This window comes from Helianthus annuus, chromosome 16, assembly GCF_002127325.2.
Source record: "Helianthus annuus cultivar XRQ/B chromosome 16, HanXRQr2.0-SUNRISE, whole genome shotgun sequence".
In the NCBI taxonomy this organism is placed as follows: Eukaryota; Viridiplantae; Streptophyta; class Magnoliopsida; order Asterales; family Asteraceae; genus Helianthus; species Helianthus annuus.
The window spans coordinates 118300726-118323045 of NC_035448.2; the positions used below are offsets into that span (position 1 = coordinate 118300726).

At 39.4% G+C, this 22320-nt stretch overlaps 1 non-coding gene across 1 annotated transcript; it reads right to left on the bottom strand.

The window, feature by feature from the left end:
- Nucleotides 1-14543: 14543 nt before the first annotated feature.
- LOC118488537 lies at nucleotides 14544-14650 on the bottom strand. The gene has a single exon (XR_004885081.1). It is a non-coding gene; the product is annotated as a small nucleolar RNA R71 (small nucleolar RNA).
- Between the last annotated feature and the right edge of the window lie 7670 nt (nucleotides 14651-22320).

Sequence of the window (22320 nt, forward strand, 5' to 3'; positions counted from 1 at the left end):
CCGAGATGCTGAGCTTCGTGCCACGGCTAAAGTGAAATGAACATCCAAGGAGAAAGCATTCAGAAATAAAATGAAGAAGAAGCTCCTTTTACTGAAGATCGTTTCCTTATTAGTCCTTATAAGGGCATATTTATCTTTCAGTCCCTGCGAGGACAACATTATTCCTTTCAAGTCCCGCTTAGGGCAACTTTATACTTTTACTTTTATATAATGGAATGATTTCGTTTGGATTTTCATTCTAAATAAGAAATATTAAATAAATGGAAAATATCAATTTTTATTTGATTTGCCATTTAACAAGAATCTTAGTAAGGCAAAACCTAGCTTGAATGTCTTAATAAAAGGCCTGGCCAATATGGTAAAACCTGGTTGAAAAGATTCAAATCTCTGTTAACATATGTAAACACGTTAACACTCCTGGCTAAGCGTGACCGTAAAATCACACAAGCCACTCTTTTTATAAATTATCTGCAGATTATATCTGTATACAAGTCTGATAATGACTTGATGCCTACGGGTAATAAAATTTGAAAATTGGGATTTATTTAAAACTCCCTGTAAGTAAAATAATCATCCCTTAAGGATGAAGTGCCACGAGCTATAATACACTGTCCGATTGCGACATCGACAGTTGTGAATCTTTTGAGATTCCCTGTCCTAAGGGGGTGAGCTATGCTCAAAAGCCCTCTAGACGATAATCTGGTCGTCATGTCATTTTTATGACCGCTGAATGACATTCGATTTAAATTAAGTACTAATCCTGTCGTTATGTCATTATTATGACCGCTGAATGACAGTTGATATAAATTAAGTGTTAATCCTGCCGTCATGTCATCATTATGACCACTGAACGACAGTTGATTAAATTAATGACACTGATCATGGCGTCATGTCATTATTGTGACCGCTGAGCGTATCATCAGTGCAATGACTATATGTCTTAACATCTTACGAGATGTCAATTGATAGGCCCACGGGCCAGAAATTTTAATAAAAGCAGTGGTGGTCTATGACTCCCTGTCAAGAAAAAGGTAATGAACTATGTTCAAACCTCAAGGCTTCGATTCTCTGAAATCCTAGCTTATAATTTATAAATGTCCTTGTGACTAGGCCTTTGTGCCACCTCAATATCCGTAATGTTTTATAACTAGGATAAATTGTAATGCCTCGACTCTCAGAAATTATGGCTTACAAATTAAACTTGTCCGCGTGACTAAGCCTTTTGTGCTATTACTAAATGCCTTGATCCCAGACGATCATGGCTTATAAAATTAAACTTGTCCGCGTGACTAAGCCTTTTGTGCTATTACTAAATGCCTTGATCCCAGACGATCATGGCTTATAAATTAACTTGTCTACGCGACTAGGCCATTTGTGCTATCATAAACTTATAAAATTAGGATTTATGATAAAAATCCTGAATAAAATAAACATTATTCCTTTCTGTTAAGTGTATGTATTAAAGGAGAATCTTAAAAGGTTTGACCTAGCTTGAATGTCATTGAAGACCTTGCTAAGACGGTAAAACCTGTTTAGAAGAGATTCAGATCCTGATTAACACTTGAAAACGTGTTAACACTCCCGACAACAGTGATGCGATAAAATCGCGATTGTCACCTTTATATATTAGGAACTCCCAAACCCGCTTAATTAGCCTATATGATCGATAGGAATCATGACTAATAAACGTCGAACATGATGTACACATCTAAACATCCACCTGGGATGTATACCTACGGGCAAGGATGCATACATGAAAACGATAGTTTTATTTCATAACTTCTTGTCAAGACAAGGAATTATGAAATTTTCCGATCCAGAGGAATCATTGATTATGTATTAAAAATTTCCCCAGTGACAAGGCATCTGTGCCATCGAAAAGTCCTATGGAACAAGCCGTTGTGCTATAAAAGATGTCGCTATGACGTTGACAGTCGTGACTTATGTCCCCTGTCTAGTAAGTATAAAGGATTTATTCCATTTAAAAACGCCAAAGATGGTTTATTTAAAAACCTAGGCAAAACATGATCAAATAAACTAAATACTATCTATTGGCCTATATGGTTTGTTTGCACCATGGCTATTTAAATTATCAAGTTCGACAATTCCCTATAATTAAGTAAGCTACTACTTCATGGTTAGTTGGCCTTCAAGGTTTCACCATGGCTGACTCCCCCGGGGCTCACAATTATCTAGTTAGTCAGAATGGTGTACATTGACTAGCCTTTGTGGCAAAATAAATTATCTCCCACAAGATGACGGTTGTAGTCTTTGACTCTCTATCCAAAGGTGAAGGACTATGTTCGAACCTTAAGATCTCTGATCCAATAAGAGTGCGGCTTATATATTAATGCCTTATGTACCACATTTTGTATGTCCTTTGTGACAAGGCCTTCGGGCCTATGATTATTAATGTCCTCCATGACAAGCCTTCCAACTATCTAAAGATTGTCGTTATGACAAGGACAGTTGTGACATTGTGACCCCCAGTCAAAAGGTAATGGACTCGGTCCAAACCATAAACGCAATTGATGGTCCTTTTTGACCTAGGCTAAATATAATTGGCATACTTTCTAGTAGCATACTATAAGGAAGTTATAAACCAAACAGCTATTATGGTTTAGTAATACCATGACCTTATAAATCATCCATTACGATGATTCCATAATAACTTGCATCTAAGCACATGTTATTTTTGGGTGTTAGTACCAAAGCTCCAGAATGGAGGTTTCCGACGAAGCACACAGCAATGCAGCGGCTAAAAACAAGGATGCAAATATAAATATAAATGTTAATGGCACTACTCTTCAGGCCTTGATTAGCGCAGCAATTAGTGAAGTTGTGGATAAGGTCCTTGAGAACAAAAAGGAACCGAGTGTCACTCACTCAAAGAGCCATACGGAAACGCGTACATCAGCTCGTAAGGAGAGCTCCGTTCACCCTTCAGATGAAAAGAGCGAACCTCAGGAATTAGTACTCTATGATAAGCCCCGTTCAACTGAGGGCGGGTGCACCTACAAATATTTCGTCTCATGCAAACCCAGAGATTTCAATGGCGAAAAAGGAGCAGTTGATGCTATGGAATGGCTTGAGGAAATGGAAACGGTTGTGGACATCAGCGATTGTGCTGATAAGGACGTAGTAAAATTTGTATCACAATCTTTTAAAGGAGAGGCTCTAGTATGGTGGAAGACCATGATGCAGTCCACGGGGAAAATTTCCCTATACCTTATGGGATGGTCCAAGTTTGTGGACCTTATCAAAGAGAACTACTGTCCACAGCACGAAGTGGAAAAGGTGGAGACAGATTTTCTGAACCTCACAATGAAAAACCTAAATTGTCAGCAATATGTTACCGACTTCAACTCCCTATCTAGACTAGTACCCTATTTAATCACCCCGGAACCAAAACGCATTGCGCGTTTCATCGGTGGTTTGGCACCAGAAATAAAAGGGGATGTTAAGGCTTCAAGGCCAATCAACTACAGATCAGCTGTAGATCTATCCTTGTCTCTCACTCAAGATGTAGTGAGACAAAAGTCGTTCATGAATGAAACTAATGACAAAAGACCAAGGGAGGAGAATAACTCTCAGAATTCTAAGAAGAGCAAATCCAAGCTCAACAACAACCAACAGGATTCCAACAAAAAGCCTACATGCAAAACCTGCAAAAGAAGACATTGGGGGCAGTGTCGATTAAACCAAAAGATAAAGCAATGTGGCATCTGTAAAAGAGCTGGCCACCAGTCCCACGAATGTAGGGACATGAAGAATGCAAACTGTTTCAGTTGTGGTGAAAAGGGGCACATCAGTACTAATTGCCCTAAGGCTGCCAAGAAAGGAGCAGCTAGGTCTGGAAAGGATAAGAAAGGAACCGCCTGGACTACCGGTTGAATACCTGAGGCAGTACACATCGATAATAGCATTAGGTACGTCCTTTACCATTTAGCATTGATAGTGACTGCCAAGTATTTTTACATTGATGCAAGGGATAATAAACCTTTAGCAAACCATAAGCTTAGCAAACTCTGGATTACATTCATAAGGACTTCATATATTAAATATGAGGTATAATTTACCAATGGAATCTTTAATGACCTCTCTCCCACCCTCGGAGATAATCCTTTCATAAAAATCTGGAGTACTCTTCCCTAGAAAGAGTACGACAATATATATTATTTATTTTATTTTATTATTTTTCTCATTGTTTTCTATCGTCTGCGAATGCCAAACTATGTTTGATAAGAGTACCATATGAGGATTTGCGTATCCTAGTGTGTCCCATAGATTGCTTCCATGCCTGATCAGTATGGAGGTTTAATGCATGGGATCCCCGAAGATATCCTAATAATCATATTGTACTAAAGTCGACTAGTAGTATTCAAAGAAGATATCCAATATAAAATGTCCTTATAAGTATCTCTACTTAGGGCATCTTTGCAATGGTAAAGGGAATGTGTCACTTATCTGACACCGAAAGCGAAAGATGAGCCAAAGCCTGAGAATGCAGAAATCTCTGACACCTCTATGTGTCATAAATAGCTTCTTTATAAGAATTACCATGTCTACCTTCTGAGAGGCAAGAGGATGTTAGGACAAACATCCCGCTTAGGGCTGCAGTTATTGTAAGAATCTTATATCTGTTATTACAAACGAAATAGGAAGAGCTAAGAGCCAAATAAATAAGTTTTGGATAAGGTTTTGTAAAGCCAAAAAATTCGAGGTTTTAAGAACTCCGATTTTTAGTAAATAAGAAAGACGATTCATCTTGCTTATGCATTGATTACCGCAACCCTATTTAGGCAACAACTAGAAATCCCCAATTGCTGCCAGGATCGTCGATTTATTCGACTAGCTGTAAGGAACAACTATTCTTTGAGATTAGTTTTAAACAGTGATTGGAATAACCATCTCACCTTAAGAATGGCTCGTCTATAATAGTTGTTATATAAGTATCAAGGCTGCTCCTTTGGGAGACCTTGTATAGATAAGATGTTAAACATCTATTGCTAGATAGAAAATTGGTAAGTCCAATTAACAGGATCTAAAAGTTGCCCTGGAAACAACGAATAAGATCGAGCAAATCCATAACCATCTATAAGTTGCCAGTATTCGGCAGAGAATCAAGGATTCATGGAAATAGCAAACCTCCAATTTGTTAATTGTCAGGCTAGTAAGCTCTGAATGTATGAAATCATTCGAAGTAATCAAATATATCAAGATCAAATAACTTATGAGCTAAAACTTATTTAAGGAGCTTGGCAGAGCTCGCAATGTATCACACCCTAAGGATTAAAGGATATGTTTCGCCAATAAGTCATGAAGCGCTATCACATAACGGTTGGCAGTCAGACGGACCGAGTGAGCGTACCATCCAAACATTGGAAGACATGCTTCGAGCATGTGTGATTAATTTAGGTGGCAGTTGGGATAACCGCCTACCCTTGATAGAATTCTCCTATATAAATAGCTACCATACTAGTATTAGGGCCGCGCCTTTTGAGGCCTTATACGGTAGGAAGTGTAGATCGCCCATTTGTTGGGCAGAAGTTGGAGATGTCCAGTTGTCTGGACCAGATCTCGTCTTTGAGACGACAGACAAGATCGTGCAGATTCGCGATCGTTTGAAAGCTGCCAGGGATAGGCAGAAAAGTTATGCGGATCCTAAGCGCAAGGATTTTCACTTCGATGTAGGTGATAAAGTGTTGCTTAAGGTATCACCTTGGAAAGGTGTAATGCGATTTGGAAAGAAAGGCAAGCTAAGCCCGAGATACATAGGACCTTTCGAGATAATCGAACGTGTCGGGGCAGTCGCTTATAAGTTAAACTTGCCTGAGGAACTTAGCGCTATTCATAATGTGTTCCATATCTGTAATTTGAAGAAGTGTTTCGCTGACGGTTCACTGGTTATACCGCATACGGATATACACATAGACGAGAGTCTAAAGTTTGTTGAAAAACCTTTGTCGATTGAGGATCGACAGGTAAAGAAACTTCGAAGGAAGCACGTGTCTATTGTTAAGGTCAAGTGGGATGCCCATAGAGGACCCGAATACACGTGGGAAGTGGAATCCACGATGAAAGAAAAATATCCCCATTTGTTTGAGTAAATCTCGGGGTCGAGATTTCTTTTAAGGGGGTGAGGATGTAACACCTCGAAAAATTTCGTCCAATAATGTCTTGACACGTGTCATAAGGTTCCGGTATGTGAAAACATACTTTAGAAGGACTAAAAGTGACAAACAGTGAAAACTATGGAACATAAGGGTCCAAAGTGTCAACAATGGATAAATAGGCTCTATGATAACCCCACATAATGTTTATAACCTTAAACGGATGGTTCATGGATCATACGACGCGGAAATTGCACAAAAGTGAAGTATTGTAAACTATAGGGGCCAAAAGTGTCAACATGTTGAATTTATACCTCTGAGTGAACTTTTGGCAGACCCGAAGCTTTGTAAAGCTAAAATATACTCACTAGAATATGTGGTAAAAATTTCATGAAGTTTCGTCAACGTATGAGAAAGTTATGGCCAAAACCGTACTTAAGGGACTAAAAGCGTCAACGTCGAATTTCATGGCTTTTCGGTTGAGCGCAAAGTTATCCGAGGACATTACCATGTTGGTAAATGTCCTAAGGTTCTTAAAAACCAAGTTTGGGGGTTTACGGGTCGAGAAAAGTAGCCGAAACATCGCGTACAAGCTCAGGGACCAATTCTGCCAAGTTTGAAACTTGTTGGGCTGAACCAGGGGTCAGGCGACCCGCCTGGGAAAGCCCAAGCGGGCCGCGTGGGGCTGCCAGCGACAGAAAACTCATTTTGGGTCGATTTGGGTCCGATTTTGGGTTTGTTACAGCTGGTTCTTGCCTCCTTTTGCACCAATTAGAAGCCATGCATGGCTACTACAACAGTAACCTCGAATTTGTGGCTTTAAATCAGATTTGATCAATGTTCTTGGCACTTGCATTTGTAAACAAAAGCTCTCTCTATCAAGAACCTTCAAGGCAAGACTTCTGGAGCTAATCTGATCAACAAGGCCGACTTCTAGTGTTCTCTAAACACCTATAGGACCCTTGTAAGCTTTCAATTCGTTCTTTAATCCGTTCTTGTTGTGATTATTGATAAAAGTCAAACTGGGTGTTCATAACCTTTGACTTTCCGATTAAACGGATTTCTTTCAGTCATTTCTCGAATTGAAACTTGTTATAGATTGGTATTTATGTGGGAAACAAACCCTCTAAAGGGTACTCTCTGATTCCCACTACATGCATGCTAAATGTCGAGTCAAACCTATTTCTAAAAAGTCAACAGAAGCGATTTTTGTGAAAAATGACATAAATAATGATATAGATGACATGCAATCTGTTTGATCTTCATAGAAAGCTTTATTATGAATATAAGAATGTATTTTACCACGATCAACTCGACGATCTTTAGTGTAAACCCGGATTGGAACCGAAAGTCTTAATAATCGACTTTTTCGTAAACTATCGGTTCGGATCCGTGCATGCATGTTCGAGATCTGTATTGGAAAGTATTTTTGACTATTTTTATTTTGTTAAACTTTCTGGAATTTTCGTTGATTGAGTCTACGCCTAGCCTATTCGAATGCATGTTTCCGATTTATGCATAAAGTTGACTATCTTGCCCTTTTTGTTATAAAACGTGATTTTTGGAAAAGTGAAAGAGTAGAAATCTTTATTTTTAATATATAAACTTGCACCGAAAATTTCGGATCAGTTGGTGGTCCAGATTGTGAGTTATGGCCGTTAGCGTAAAACTATATTATAAATTTACATAAACGGCCCTTTTCGTGTAGAACCCGTTTCTGGCCACGTTTTGATGCAAAACTTTTTACCAACTGATGTATTATAATATTCTGGGAATTTTGATGATTTTTAATAAATTTTTGGCTGAACGGATCCTAGATCGCCTAGTTATTTCGGGTTATGTCGGTTTTGACCGTTTAAGCCATAAAATGAGTTTTACACATCCTTTTGACCCGAAACCTTTTTCTACTGATTTTAAATGTTAAATAAATTATTTTAAGTATTCTGGAAATATAAAAATCTCAGATTTATTGTGAAAACCCGAAAACGCCCTTAAATCGCATTTTTAGCGTTTTTAACGCATAGTAAGCGTTATACTTATTTTTAACATATAAGACTTATACCTACTGATGTAGTTAGCATATTTTCATATAATAACAGTAAGTATAAGTATATAAACTCAGACTTCCAGTTTTGGCAGTTTTAGCCCTTGTGAAATTACTAAAATACCCCTACGGTGCATAGTTTGGTTTTAAATGATAAATCTGATATATGGGTCATACCCTACTGATATAATATGTTATATTAAGTATATTTACTGTATGAACCAGACCCGAAACTCAGATTTCTAAATTTACTCTTTTATGATCTTTTGAATGACCAAAATACCCTTTTAAGGCGTAAATTGGGTTTAAAATTATTCCGGGCAATATAGGACATAACTTACTGATATTATATCATAATTAAAGCATATTATATCAGGGAACTTGCATTTGAATCATTTGACTACCCGTATCGCCCTTTTTGCGTTCGGTTCGGTTTACGTAACTAGTTTGCGTAGATTGACCGAAACGGGTCAAACGTTATCATTTTTGTCTCAAAATCCAGAATGTATTTAGTATACCCATATTATACAAGTAATTGAACTTGTCGGGTCTAAATAACGTTCTATCCGGTCTTCGCTTAATCGTGCGCTTGAACCATATATTTCCTTAAAACTAACCGGTCTAAGCTTAGGCTTAATTAAAGACCCGTTAGTAATCTAATTGGTTATTTATACCATCGTTCCAGACTAGAGCCTTCCGGTAAATTGTACCTACGCTTACTTAAGTGAATACGGCTGAGTTATTATAATTCTTGCCATTTAAGACAGGAGCTAGCTCAGGTAAATACTCTTAACTTATTTTCCCTATTACGGGCTTGGGATACGGTAATATAAATACCGCATGGTCAGGTATGGGATTCAAAGACCAATGTGTCGGGAAATCCAAATAACCTGTTTTTAATTCGTATTGCTTGACTGAAACATTGGGGATTAATGCGACCGTGTCCTGGATATCCTTGACTCATTAATTGCAATGGCCACGACCTAAGCACGGGGTGTAGGCATACACCTGACAGATGCTTCATGCTTATTATTTGATTATACCCAATAAGGGATTCCCAATAAGGGAATAGTGGTGTGTCGGTTAATCTTGAACCGGCATAGGACCGGGCCCCGCATGTAGAGCAAGTTATGTAAAACTGATAACATGAGATATAGTTTGTCCCAAGTATAAAAGATTAATCTTGCCTTGTGCATTTTAATCAAGTGTCAAAATAGTTTTGTGCCTTGTGCGCCTAAACCAATTTTCATAAACTCTTTTCAAATGAGTCAGTTGAGTGTATTTACCAGTGAAAACTGACGTATTTTCCAAAGTCTAAGTGACAGGTACAAGTACGTAATAGGCTGGAAGCTGCTCAGGGCGTTAGTAAGGAATCTTGCAAGTTCTAGGCGTCTAAAGTCTGTTGAACATTTATCTTATTTTATTTGATCCGCCTGTGGATCCGTTTCAACTACTTGTGATATTAAACATTACGTTTATGAAAAGTTGAAATGAATCTATTTCTGCTTCCGCTGTGCATTTATATATTGTGTTGTTTGACTATGATGTTATCAACTACGTCACGTTACCCCCACCGGGCCCACCGGTGACACGTGGAAATTCGGGGTGTGACATCCTGAGCTAGGATATTTATAGCCTGAATTTGGGTTTTACGCGGCCCGCGTAAACCCTTAGTTAAATCTTACGCGGCCCGCGTGGCCGCCTAGTCTACGCATAGGCTGCATGGGTCATGGGTTAGGGTTAACAGATGGGTTATACGTGGCCCAGATGCTTATCCGGATGAATTTCAAGTTGACGTGACCCGCGTAAGGACATGCTTAACCTTTACGCGGCCCGCCTGAAGACCAATTTTCTAGATTTCTTGGTTTTTGATATGGATTAGGGTTTCAGGGGTCCGAGTTTATATTTATGGGTTATTTAGGGACATGTTTGAAGGTCCTTACATCCTCCCCACCTTAATTAAAATCTCGTGCTCGAGATTTATTGAAATAAGTGTGGATATTTGTGCTTCATTTTTTATTCTAGCTCCCAGGTGTATTCGGGTCCTCTTTTCAAATCCCACTTGACTTTGACCAGCACCAGCCGTTTATGTTTAAGAAACTTGATCTTTCTATCTTCTATCTGCAGTGGTTTCTCCACAAATTTCAACTTTTCATTTACCTCTATCTCTGGAAGAGGTACTACCAGGGATTCGTCCGATAGACATTTCTTGAGGTTGGATACATGAAATACATCATGTACTCCAGCTAATTCTTCTGGTAGTTGTAAACGATAAGCAACTGGTCCTATTCGTTGAATTACTGGAAATGGTCCTACGTACCTTGGACTCAGCTTTCCTTTCTTACCGAATCGTACGACTCCTTTCCAAGGAGAAACTTTTAAAAGTACCTTGTCTCCGACTTGAAACTCGAGTGGCTTGCGGCGATTGTCTGCATAGCTTTTCTGACGATCTCGAGCCGTTTTCAGTCTTTCTTTGATTTGAGTTATCTTGTCAGTGGTTTCTTGCACAATTTCAGGACCTGATAATTGACTTTCTCCTATTTCTGCCCAACAAACTGGAGTTCTACATTTACGTCCATACAGTGCTTCAAATGGGGCAGCTTTGATGCTTGAATGATAACTATTGTTATAAGAGAATTCAATTAAGGGTAAGTGGTTATGCCAATTACCACCAAAATCAATTACACATGCTCGGAGCATGTCTTCTAGAGTTTGTATCATCCTTTCACTTTGTCCGTCTGTTTGTGGATGATACGCAGTACTTAAATTTAGTCGCGTTCCCATTGCTTCCTGAAAACTAGTCCAGAAATGAGAAGTAAAACGACTATCTCTATCCGATACAATGGAGAGCGGAACTCCATGTAAGGATACTACTTCGTCTACGTACAACTTTGCTAACCTTTCCATGCTAAAGGTTTCTTTCATGGGTAGAAAATGAGCTGATTTGGTTAATCGATCTACAATTACCCAAATCGCATCATTACCTTTTCTGGTTTTGGGTAACTTAGTAACAAAGTCCATTGTTATGAGTTCCCATTTCCATACATGCATCTCTAACTGTTGTAGTAGTCCCGAAGGTTTCTGATGTTCTGCCTTTACTTGCGAACAAGTAAGACATTTAGATACATATTTAGCTATGTCCTTTTTCATTCTATCCACCAGAAATTATTTCTTAAATCTTGGTACATCTTATTGTTTCCTGGATGCATGGTATATCTAGATTTATGAGCTTCTTCTAAAATCTTATCTCTTAATTCTCCTTGCTTAGGTACCCAAATTCTTTTCTTGTGGAATGTCCAAATTCCATCATTTCCTTGCTCTAACTCTTTTATTCGTCCTTTCATTTCTTCAGCATTGTCTTCGATTGCTGTTTCTTGAATTTTCTTTAATTGTTCCATTAAATCAAATTGCAGATTTAATCTAAGAGCACGGACTTGCTTTGGCTTTTCATGATACTTACGACTTAGAGCATCAGCGACTATGTTTGCTTTTCCTTCGTGATATTGAATATCACAGTCGTAGTCACTCAGGATTTCCATCCATCTTCTTTGCCTCATATTCAACTCTTTCTGCCCAAATATATACCTTAGACTTTATCCCGTGAGGTATGTGAACTTGTATATAAATAGAATTTTAAAAAAGGCATGTTATGCCCAAATAAGTAATTTATCCTATGAGACGTTCTCAATAAATCATAACGAATAAAATTGTGAATAAATAAAAATAAAACCTAAAAAGATCTTGGATTCCCGACACTCTATGACAAGCCAAAAACTTTCTCTTCTACCTATTCCATTTGAGAGTGTAAGCCACATTTTAAAGAGTTTTGCTTGAGGACAAGCAAAAATTCAAGTGTGGGGGTATTTGATATGTGTAAAATGCAACATATAAATCACATCAATTAAGGCATAAAACTAACCCTTTTTAAGTACTAATGTTGGAAAAAGAGTGTTTTTGTCTTCCTTTTGTATTTTCAGGATGAAATGAGCTCAAATTCACAAAAGAAGCAAAAAGACAACTAATTCTAGCATAAATACAAGGAAATGAATAAAAGAAGACTGCCCGGACCCTCAACGGCATCCTCCAAAGCAAAGAAGAGAAAACAGAAGCCTGAACACGCCCCGTGCTCAGCCAGCACGGGGCCGTGCCCAAGAAGCAGCATAAAAGACAAACTGGTAGAAGCTTCCATTGCCCACCACGGGGCCGTGTCCAGCGAGCACGGGGGCGTGGTGAAAGTACAGCAGGTGCATTAATTGTAATTGCGAATTACAATTAATGAGGAGAGAGAGTGTCAGATGGGCACGGGGGCGTGTCCAGCGGACACGGGGCCGTGCCCAGCCTATAAATAGGGGTGCTTGGTTTCATTCCATCTCATCCCTTGGCACACCACCTCTCTCACACTTCATCCACCACCCACCACCACCATAACACCATCATCCACCACCATCATCCATTGTCCATCGTAGAGTGTGTGTGAGTCGTCTCGGGATCCAAGATTGATCGTAAGAGTTCTTGACAATCAAGGCCATGTTTGCCTAAGTCTCTTACATCACTTGGTGAAGACAAGTGTTTAGTATAATACTTTTTATTTTTAATCTTTTGCACTTTTTATTTGGTTTTGTATTAATGACTTTAATAACTAGTTGCTTATGTTGAAGGTGATCTTTCCTTATCGTTTGTCCGTGGTGTCTTGACATTATTTTACTGTCTATATAAAATAAAAGATTTTCACCATTCATATCTCCACGGTCTATATGGAGGTATGTTGGCTACCTGGTCGGGGGTTAAGGGAACGGTTTGGTAAGGGTCTTGCCCTTGTTCAGCGTTTAGAGGTCCTGCTTGGGACCTGGGTCAAATTTAGTAGGACCTCCTTCAATGCCCATAGGTATTGGATGGCGGGGATCCAAACTCTTTGACCCCCTCATAAGTTAACTACTATTAATACTATAACCCGGCTATTTAGGACTGTATCCTTGCTGACTCAGACTACTTAGCCGAGGGTAACGTCACCGCCAAAAGCGGGGCCTACCATAATTTGCATTAATAACTTAATTCATTATCTTCCAATAATCCGACCCTTTAGGATTGTATCCTTGCTGACTCAAACTACTGGGTTGAGGGTAACGTCGACTTCAAAAGAGGGGCCTACTACAATAACTAAGATAATCTCTTAAACAAGTGCAAAAGTGCGAAAATAATCAAAGGTTATACTAATACACGAGTCGGATCCAAGTGATTCATCTTGTCTATCTATTTTTATTTTATTTTATTTTTCAGCATTTAGTTAGTTTTTATTTTCTTAGTTTAAAAACATTTTTGTCACTTTTTGATTTGATTAGACGTTGAGGATAAACCGATATTAAAAGCTCTTGTGTCCTTGGACGACCTCGGTATCTTACCAACACTATACTACGTCCACGATGGGTGCACTTGCCCATATGTGTGTTTATTGTTAGTAAATATCGTGTTTTATAAATTTAAAACTTGGCTAAAGGTGTAAAAAGGGCTTAATTATACATCTAAATTATATATACACCGACACACATCAAGTTTTTAGCGCCGCTGCCGGGGACACAAGGATTTTAAGAAAGTTAGGAATCAACGGCCTAATCAAATTTTTATTTTTCTTTTTAATTTTTAGGATTTTTCTTAGTTTTTCAGCTTTTGCAGAGCTCAGCACGGGCCGTGCCTGGTCGGACACGGGCCGTGCCCAACGTCGTTACTGGCAGTTTTTAGTTTTCCAAGTTACAGAAGGCTGACCACGGGGCCGTGTCGGTGCAACACGGGGCCGTGTCCAACTTCCAGTAACTGGGGTCTGGAAAATATTAACTGAAACTCCGACCACGGGCCGTGTTCGCTGAACACGGGGCCGTGGTGAACCTTCTGACCAGCATTCTTTTCTGTTTTTATTGCAGGACTTGGAACCCGACGTCAACCTTACATAGTGTATGAGCTCCAGTTCCAATAAGGACATAAAAGAACCACTAGAAGAACCCGAACGCTTTCTCAGAAAAAGGTTAAAAGCTAAAAACCAAGAGAAGGTTTCGGGTGATCCACCTCCAATGGCGGACCAACGTACCCTTATGGATTATCTACGACCTACCGTAGGTAACCTAGGCGCCGCTATCAATGCTCCGAATGTCGAAGCCAATAACTTCGAACTTCGGCCGCATTTGATACAAATGCTCCAAAACTCCGCAACCTTCCACGGGCTTGCGGACGAGGATCCCCATCTACATATCACCAATTTCTTAGAAATATGTGATACCTTTCGGATCAACCGAGCGAAAGCTTGGCTCAACGCCCTCCCAGCTGGATCGGTAAACACCTGGGATGAACTAGCCCAAAAATTTCTATATAAGTATTTCCCTCCCGCTAAAACTGCTAAATTAATGACTGAAATTAATACATATTCACAAGAGGACGGGGAATCCTTATATGAAACTTGGGAAAGGTTCAAGGAGTTATTACGCAAGTGTCCGCATCACGGCCTTGCGATATGGCAACAAGTATCCACTTTCTATAATGGATTGTTGCCACACACAAGGCAGACACTTGATTCTAGCTCCGGGGGACTTTTAGGTAATCGACGCCCACACGAAATATATAATCAAATTGAGGAAATTGCTCAAACCAATTTTCAATGGCACACCCCCCGGGGGAATAAATCTATTGCCCCGGGCGCCCATAAGGTCGATGAAAGCACTTCTTTACAAGCCCAAATCGAGGCCCTTTCTTCAAAGATAAAAAAATTGGAAATGACAAAAAGAGTCTCGGTTATGGCTTGTGAAGGGTGTGGTGGTCACATGAAAATTGGAGTTGTATGAAAGAAACGGACGATCAACAAGAAATGGTAAACTACATTGATAATAGACCTAGGCCGTCGGGTCCCCCAACGGGAACTTACAACCAAGGATGGCGAAACCACCCAAACCATGGTTGGAGGGAACTCGGCAATAGTAGTAACCAACAAACCCAACGAACAAACTTTCAACAACCAAGAAATGAGTCACAAAATTTCACTCAACAACAAAGTGGACGAGAAAGGCTCGAAGATACTATATCTCGCCTCATCTCCGACACTGAAAAGAAAAACTCGGAAAGATTTCTACAATTAGAATCAAATTTTAGAAATCAATAAGCTAGCATTCAAAACATAGAAAAACAATTAAATCAAATAGCTCAAAATTTTGCCGAGAGACCGCAAGGCGCATTACCTAGTAATACCGAAACAAACCCAAAAGCGCAAGTTCACCTCATCACACTACGAAACCGCACCGTAGGGCCTGCAGAAGCGCCACCGCCAACAGAAGAAACAATACCCACACCTCTGCAAGAGAAGAACTCCCCTCCGTCACCAGAGCCTACCAAGGCTCCTCGAGTTCCATACCCCGGTAGGTTAATTCGTCAAAAGACCAATGAGCAATTCGCAAAGTTCGAAAGTCTGTTAAAACAATTGCATGTCAATATTCCTTTTATCGAGGTCCTATCACAAATGCCCAAATACTCTAAATTCATGAGGGACTTCCTTACGCATAAAAAGAAAATTAAAAATTTGCAGTTAGTCAATTTAGGCGAAGAATGCTCTGCACTCGTACTCAATAAACTTCCCCAAAAGAAAATCGATCCCGGAAGCTTCACGATTCCCTGTTCAATAGGGGAATCCCCCGTTCGTAATGCTCTAGCCGACCTTGGGGCTAGCATTAACCTCATGCCCTCATCTATGTTTAAAAGACTCGGCTTGGGAACCACGAGTCCCACAAAAATGAGCATACAACTCGCTGATCGCTCCGTCAAATTTCCACAGGGTGTCATCGAAAACGTTTTGGTAAAGGTAAGCAGATTCGTCTATCCAGCCGACTTTGTCATACTAGATATGGAAGAAGACACCGAGGTTCCCCTCATACTAGGAAGACCCTTTCTTGCCACCGCCCAAGCAGTGGTAGATATGAATGACGGAACACTCACTTTGAGATATGGGGATGATGAAGTAAAATTCGGAGTCGGGAAAAGAATAGAGGACGACGACCCGGTCAACTACATGAAGGTTATTGATTCGAGCTTGGATGCTGCTCTACGACGGTGTAACATGGGACGCCAAGCATCCCACTCAGAAAACATATAACCTCGCATTGGGTCTAGCCAAGGACCCTTATAAACGTGGCGCACCACGGAGGCATTCCGCGGAACTATCCTTAGTTTAGTTTAATCTTTTAGTTTTAATTTGCAGGAATAAAACACACTCATGGTGATAATGGATGAAAAAGGGAATGAGAAAAATGGACCCATGCACAAAGAACAGAGCAACCCGACACAAATCTCCATCACAGAAGGCTCAACACGGGTCGTGCCCAACCAACACGGCCCCGTGCTGAACCACCTGCAGAAAAATGCCCAGTTCAGGTAACTGGACACGGGCCGTGTTCAACGGACACGCCCCCGTGTCCAGGCTTCTGTCTCATTTCTTTAATTTCTGTTACTGGCACCTGACCACGGGGCCGTGCCCGGTCACCACGGGGCCGTGTCCAGGCTGCCAGTAACATAAATCTTTGCTTTTTAACACCACACCACACATCCAATCAACCTAAAAATTTATTTTTGGGACACATTGAGGACAATGTGTAATTTAAGTGTGGGGGGGAAGCTAACACTTTGAAATTTTGCAAGTCCTAACAACAAGCCTTACACAAAACTCTATTGGAACCGCTAAACACCCAAATTTTTTTTTTCAAAAATCCTTTCATTTTTACTTGTCTAAAGTTTAAGTTAGGAATCACAAGATCAATAAGGTTATATTTTTATAAAATTTACAACCGAAAGCGTCGTGATACAAGAACCAACATAAGAAAATTACGAAATGGCATAACAAGTCTAGTTAAAATTTAATTATATATACTTGATCACATTAAAAACCCATTCCCACAAAAGTGAGTTTTGAGCCTTTATTGAGCATACAAATTTACATCTTTAGACTAAATGCTCATTTTTCGTTTCTTGTGTGAATAGCCGCTTGGTTCTTACAACTCTAGAACTTGCCACGACGATTCATTCCCGGTCCTTACCAACTTAAACCCAAGTAAGTAAATGATGGAGGCATTAGGACTAACCATTTTTCTTTCTACACCATTATTTTTCAATTTTTTTTTACCACCTACCCAAAATCCCCTTAGTTAACCCCTTTGAGCATAAACCTTTCATTTCATTACCCTAAATCCCTTTTTACCCACCAAAAAACCTTTTTATTTTTCACCCCTTATTTTAGTAACAAAGCTCGGTTTTTCGCAAGCTCGTTCTTTTATGTGACTAAATATATATATATATATATATATATATGTGATGATGAAGTTAAAAACAAACAAAGTTATACAAACAAAAGCTTGTTTGGAGGAATACTTCAAAATAAAAAGTCACTAAAAATTTTTTTTTTTTTGAAAACCGACGCTTTTTACGCTTTTCGCCCTTTTACTAACCACTAACCCAACCAACCACCTTTAGCCCAAGCCTAACCCTTCACCCAAAAAGTCCTCTTGATATTTACAAAGGTAAAAAGTTAAAAAGGAGGAGGATTGATTGCTTGGCAAGCCTATGGAAGGTGTGAGTTCCATGCTGCTCTCGAGTGATTCACTAAAAATACACCTACGGCCGAGTGTTGAGTGATTTATCCCGTGAGGTATGTGAACTTGTATATAAATAGAATTTTAAAAAAGGCATGTTATGCCCAAATAAGTAATTTATCCTATGAGACGTTCTCAATAAATCATAACGAATAAAATTGTGAATAAATAAAAATAAAACCTAAAAAGATCTTGGATTCCCGACACTCTATGACAAGCCAAAAACTTTCTCTTCTACATATTCCATTTGGGAGTGTAAGCCACATTTTAAAGAGTTTTGCTTGAGGACAAGCAAAAATTCAAGTATGGGGGTATTTGATGTGTGTAAAATGCAACATATAAATCACATCAATTAAGGCATAAAACTAACCCTTTTTAAGTACTAATGTTGGAAAAAGAGTGTTTTTGTCTTCCTTTTGTATTTTCAGGATGAAATGAGCTCAAATTCACAAAAGAAGCAAAAAGACAACTAATTCTAGCATAAATACAAGGAAAGGAATAAAAGAAGACTGCCCGGACCCTCAACGGCATCCTCCAAAGCAAAGAAGAGAAAACAGAAGCCTGAACACGCCCCGTGCTCAGCCAGCACGGGGCCGTGCCCAAGAAGCAGCATAAAAGACAAACTGTTAGAAGCTTCCATTGCCCACCACGGGGCCGTGTCCAGCGAGCACGGGGGCGTGGTGAAAGTACAGACGGGCACGGGGGCGTGTCCAGCGGACACGGGGCCGTGCCCAGCCTTCTGTTCAGCCTATAAATAGGGGTGCTTGGTTTCATTCCATCTCATCCCTTGGCACACCACCTCTCTCACACTTCATCCACCACCCACCACCACCATAACACCATCATCCACCACCATCATCCATTGTCCATCATAGAGTGTGTGTGAGTCGTCTCGGGATCCAAGATTGATCGTAAGAGTTCTTGACAATCAAGGCCATGTTTGCCTAAGTCTCTTACATCACTTGGTGAAGACAAGTGTTTAGTATAATACTTTTTATTTTTAATCTTTTGCACTTTTTATTTGGTTTTGTATTAATGACTTTAATAACTAGTTGCTTATGTTGAAGGTGATCTTTCCTTATCGTTTGTCCGTGGTGTCTTGACATTATTTTACTGTCTATATAAAATAAAAGATTTTCACCATTCATATCTCCACGGTCTATATGGAGGTATGTTGGCTACCTGGTCGGGGGTTAAGGGAACGGTTTGGTAAGGGTCTTGCCCTTGTTCAGCGTTTAGAGGTCCTGCTTGGGACCTGGGTCAAATTTAGTAGGATCTCCTTCAATGCCCATAGGTATTGGATGGCGGGGATCCAAACTCTTTGACCCCCTCATAAGTTAACTACTATTAATACTATAACCCGGCTATTTAGGACTGTATCCTTGCTGACTCAGACTACTTAGCCGAGGGTAACGTCACCGCCAAAAGCGGGGCCTACCATAATTTGCATTAATAACTTAATTCATTATCTTCCAATAATCCGACCCTTTAGGATTGTATCCTTGCTGACTCAAACTACTGGGTTGAGGGTAACGTCGCCTTCAAAAGAGGGGCCTACTACAATAACTAAGATAATCTCTTAAACAAGTGTAAAAGGGCGAAAATAATCAAAGGTTATACTAATACACGAGTCGGATCCAAGTGATTCATTTTGTCTATCTGTTTTTATTTTATTTTATTTTTCAGCATTTAGTTAGTTTTTATTTTCTTAGTTTAAAAACATTTTTCTCACTTTTTGATTTGATTAGACGTTGAGGATAAACCGATATTAAAAGCTCTTGTGTCATTGGACGACCTCGGTATCTTACCAACACTATACTACGTCCACGATGGGTGCACTTGCCCATATGTGTGTTTAGTGTTAGTAAATATCGTGTTTTATAAATTTAAAACTTGGCTAAAGGTGTAAAAAGGGCTTAATTATACATCTAAATTATATATACACCGACACACATCATTAATGATTACTGAAATCATGTACACTACTTCTTGTTTTCTTGAATAACTAGCCAACTTTATTACTGAAATGAATTTCAGTGGCCTTCGAGGTTTATCTCCTGTGATTGAAATTACTTCTCCTGTAGGTGTATGGATTTCTACGGAATTTTTATCACAGAGAATTCTAGCATGGTTGGTTACTAACCAATCCATTCCTAATACCACATTGAATCCGGCTAACTTCATAGGTAACAGGTTTGCAGAAAACTTATGGCCTAAGAGTTCTATTTTTCCTTCTTGCAAGACCTTATCTATTTTAATAGAATTCCCATCTACCGTTTCGACTGTAAAAGTCTGCCTAAGATTGGTCAATGGTAAATTAAGAGCTTGGCAGAATGAAGTATTAAAAAAACTTTGGTTTGCACGAGAGTCAAATAATACTTTTGCATAGGGGTGTGCAAAAACACCCGAATCCAAAACCGAATCCGAATTATCCGAAAATCCGAATCCGAACTATCCGAATTTTCGGATATCCGAAAATTCGGATATCCGAAATTCGGATAATCCGAGTTTCCGGATTCGGATTCGGATAGTGATTTAAGAAATTTTCGGATATTTCGGATATCCGAAAGTTTTTTTAAATAAGTGAACTGTATATACCTAATAAAACCCTAATTGTTTCTCATCCCCTTTTATCAGCCAGTCCTCTACCTACCTGTACTGTTCTTATCTCCGCTGAAGATCTGCAACATCGGTAAGCATCAAAGATTCAACCAACATCGAAGGTTTGAAGTAGAAGAATTTTAAAAGTCGAAGAGGTGAAACACCCCACTAAGTCACTAACCTATATTCATCTAAATTTTAAAGTAGACTTAGGAAGGATTTCTATTTTACTAATTCATTTGTTGAATTAAACCTACAGATTCCTCTAAGACCCCTTCATCTAAGTTTTTTTAACTTGCTGATGCAAAGCAAACCTACGACCCCACTAATTAATAGTTTTTTTATTCAATTTTTTTTAGTAAATCAGATTTGTTTGCATTCTTATTTGGTCTATAGATCTGTAATATTTTGGTTTGAACTTTGAACAGGTTTTGATACTGATGTTAAATAATTTTTATTTTTTTTGTTGAATTTGTTACAAATTGTTTTAAATGGATACCCGTTGAATTATCCGAATCCGTATCCGAAATTTCGGATATCCGAAGTTCGGATATCCGAAATTTCGGATACGGATTCGGATAGTGAAATCCACTATCCGAAACATCCGGATACCCGAAATTCGGATATCCGAATTTTCGGATATCCGGTTTTGAACACCCCTACTTTTGCATACACGTTGTGAACCAGAAACGTACCAGCTATCACATCGGGAATGAGTTCTGCTTCTTGAGTGGTCAGCTGGAATGCTCTGGCATTCTTTTTGGTAGTTCCGTCAGTCGTCTTAGCTTTGTTGTCTGCTGGTTTGACCAGTTTGGGACATTCGGTTCTGAAATGTCCGGTTTCTCCACAGTTATAGCAGACCCTGGTCTTTTTCCTACAATCTTCCTCACGATGTCCTATAGCTTTGCAAAAGTTACAGGTTTCATTGCATTTTCCAAAATGTTTCTTTTTGCAATTCCTGCAGAAAGGCGGGGTGGAAGATTGCCCGATTCCCCTCTTCTTGAACCTGCTATTATTACCCATATGAAATCCTTGGGTAATTTTCTGAGCCAATTCCTTTTTCCGGTTTTCTTCTCTTGTACGTACCAGTTCGTTAGTTAGGGTGTTAGCTAATTCTACCGCATCGTCTATAGTGCGAGGTCTCGCAGCTTTAACGATATTACGGATTTCGCCAATCAATCCCCAAATATAACGGGAAATAAGCACCGGTTCTGGCGAAGCCAGGGTTGGTACCACTCTCGCATATTCGAAGAATGTTGAAGTATATCCTCGACAGTCTACACCCACCATACGATGGCTCAAGAACTTATTTGCCATTTGTTCCTTTTCATACTCGGGACAAAATTTTCTTTCCATTAGCTGCTTAAATTCTTCCCAATTCATGGCATAGGCCACATTCCTTCCTTTGGCTTGAAGTACCGTATTCCACCATTCTAATGCCCCTTCTTTGAAAAGATGTGACGCATACATAACCTTGTCGTCTTCAGCACATTTACTTATCATAATTACTGCTTCGGTCTTCTCCAACCAACGCAGTGTCGCAGTTGCCCCTTCATTGCCTGCAAATTCAGCTGGTTTACAAGCAAGAAATTCTTTGTAAGTGTAACTAGGCGTTGCAGCTTTCATTTTCTTAAGAAGTGGGGCCTGCCGTGGATCATTGTTGTGATTATCATGATTGCCGCCTCCGTTTACGCTATTACTGAAGTTATCTTCTTGAGTACGTTTACTAGGAATGATTTGTTGAGGTTCAGCAGGTTTCTGGGCAGCAGCCAGAATTGCTGGAATAGCATTGGCTATCCCTTGAGCAACGATATTTTCGATATCCTACCTAGTCATAAATTGATTTTCCTGATTTTGCTCAGATTGATTCACTTCATTAACTGGTTCATTACCAGCGTTTTCCATCTGGTAATTATTATAGGTATAAATTACTAGTGTCAAATAATCA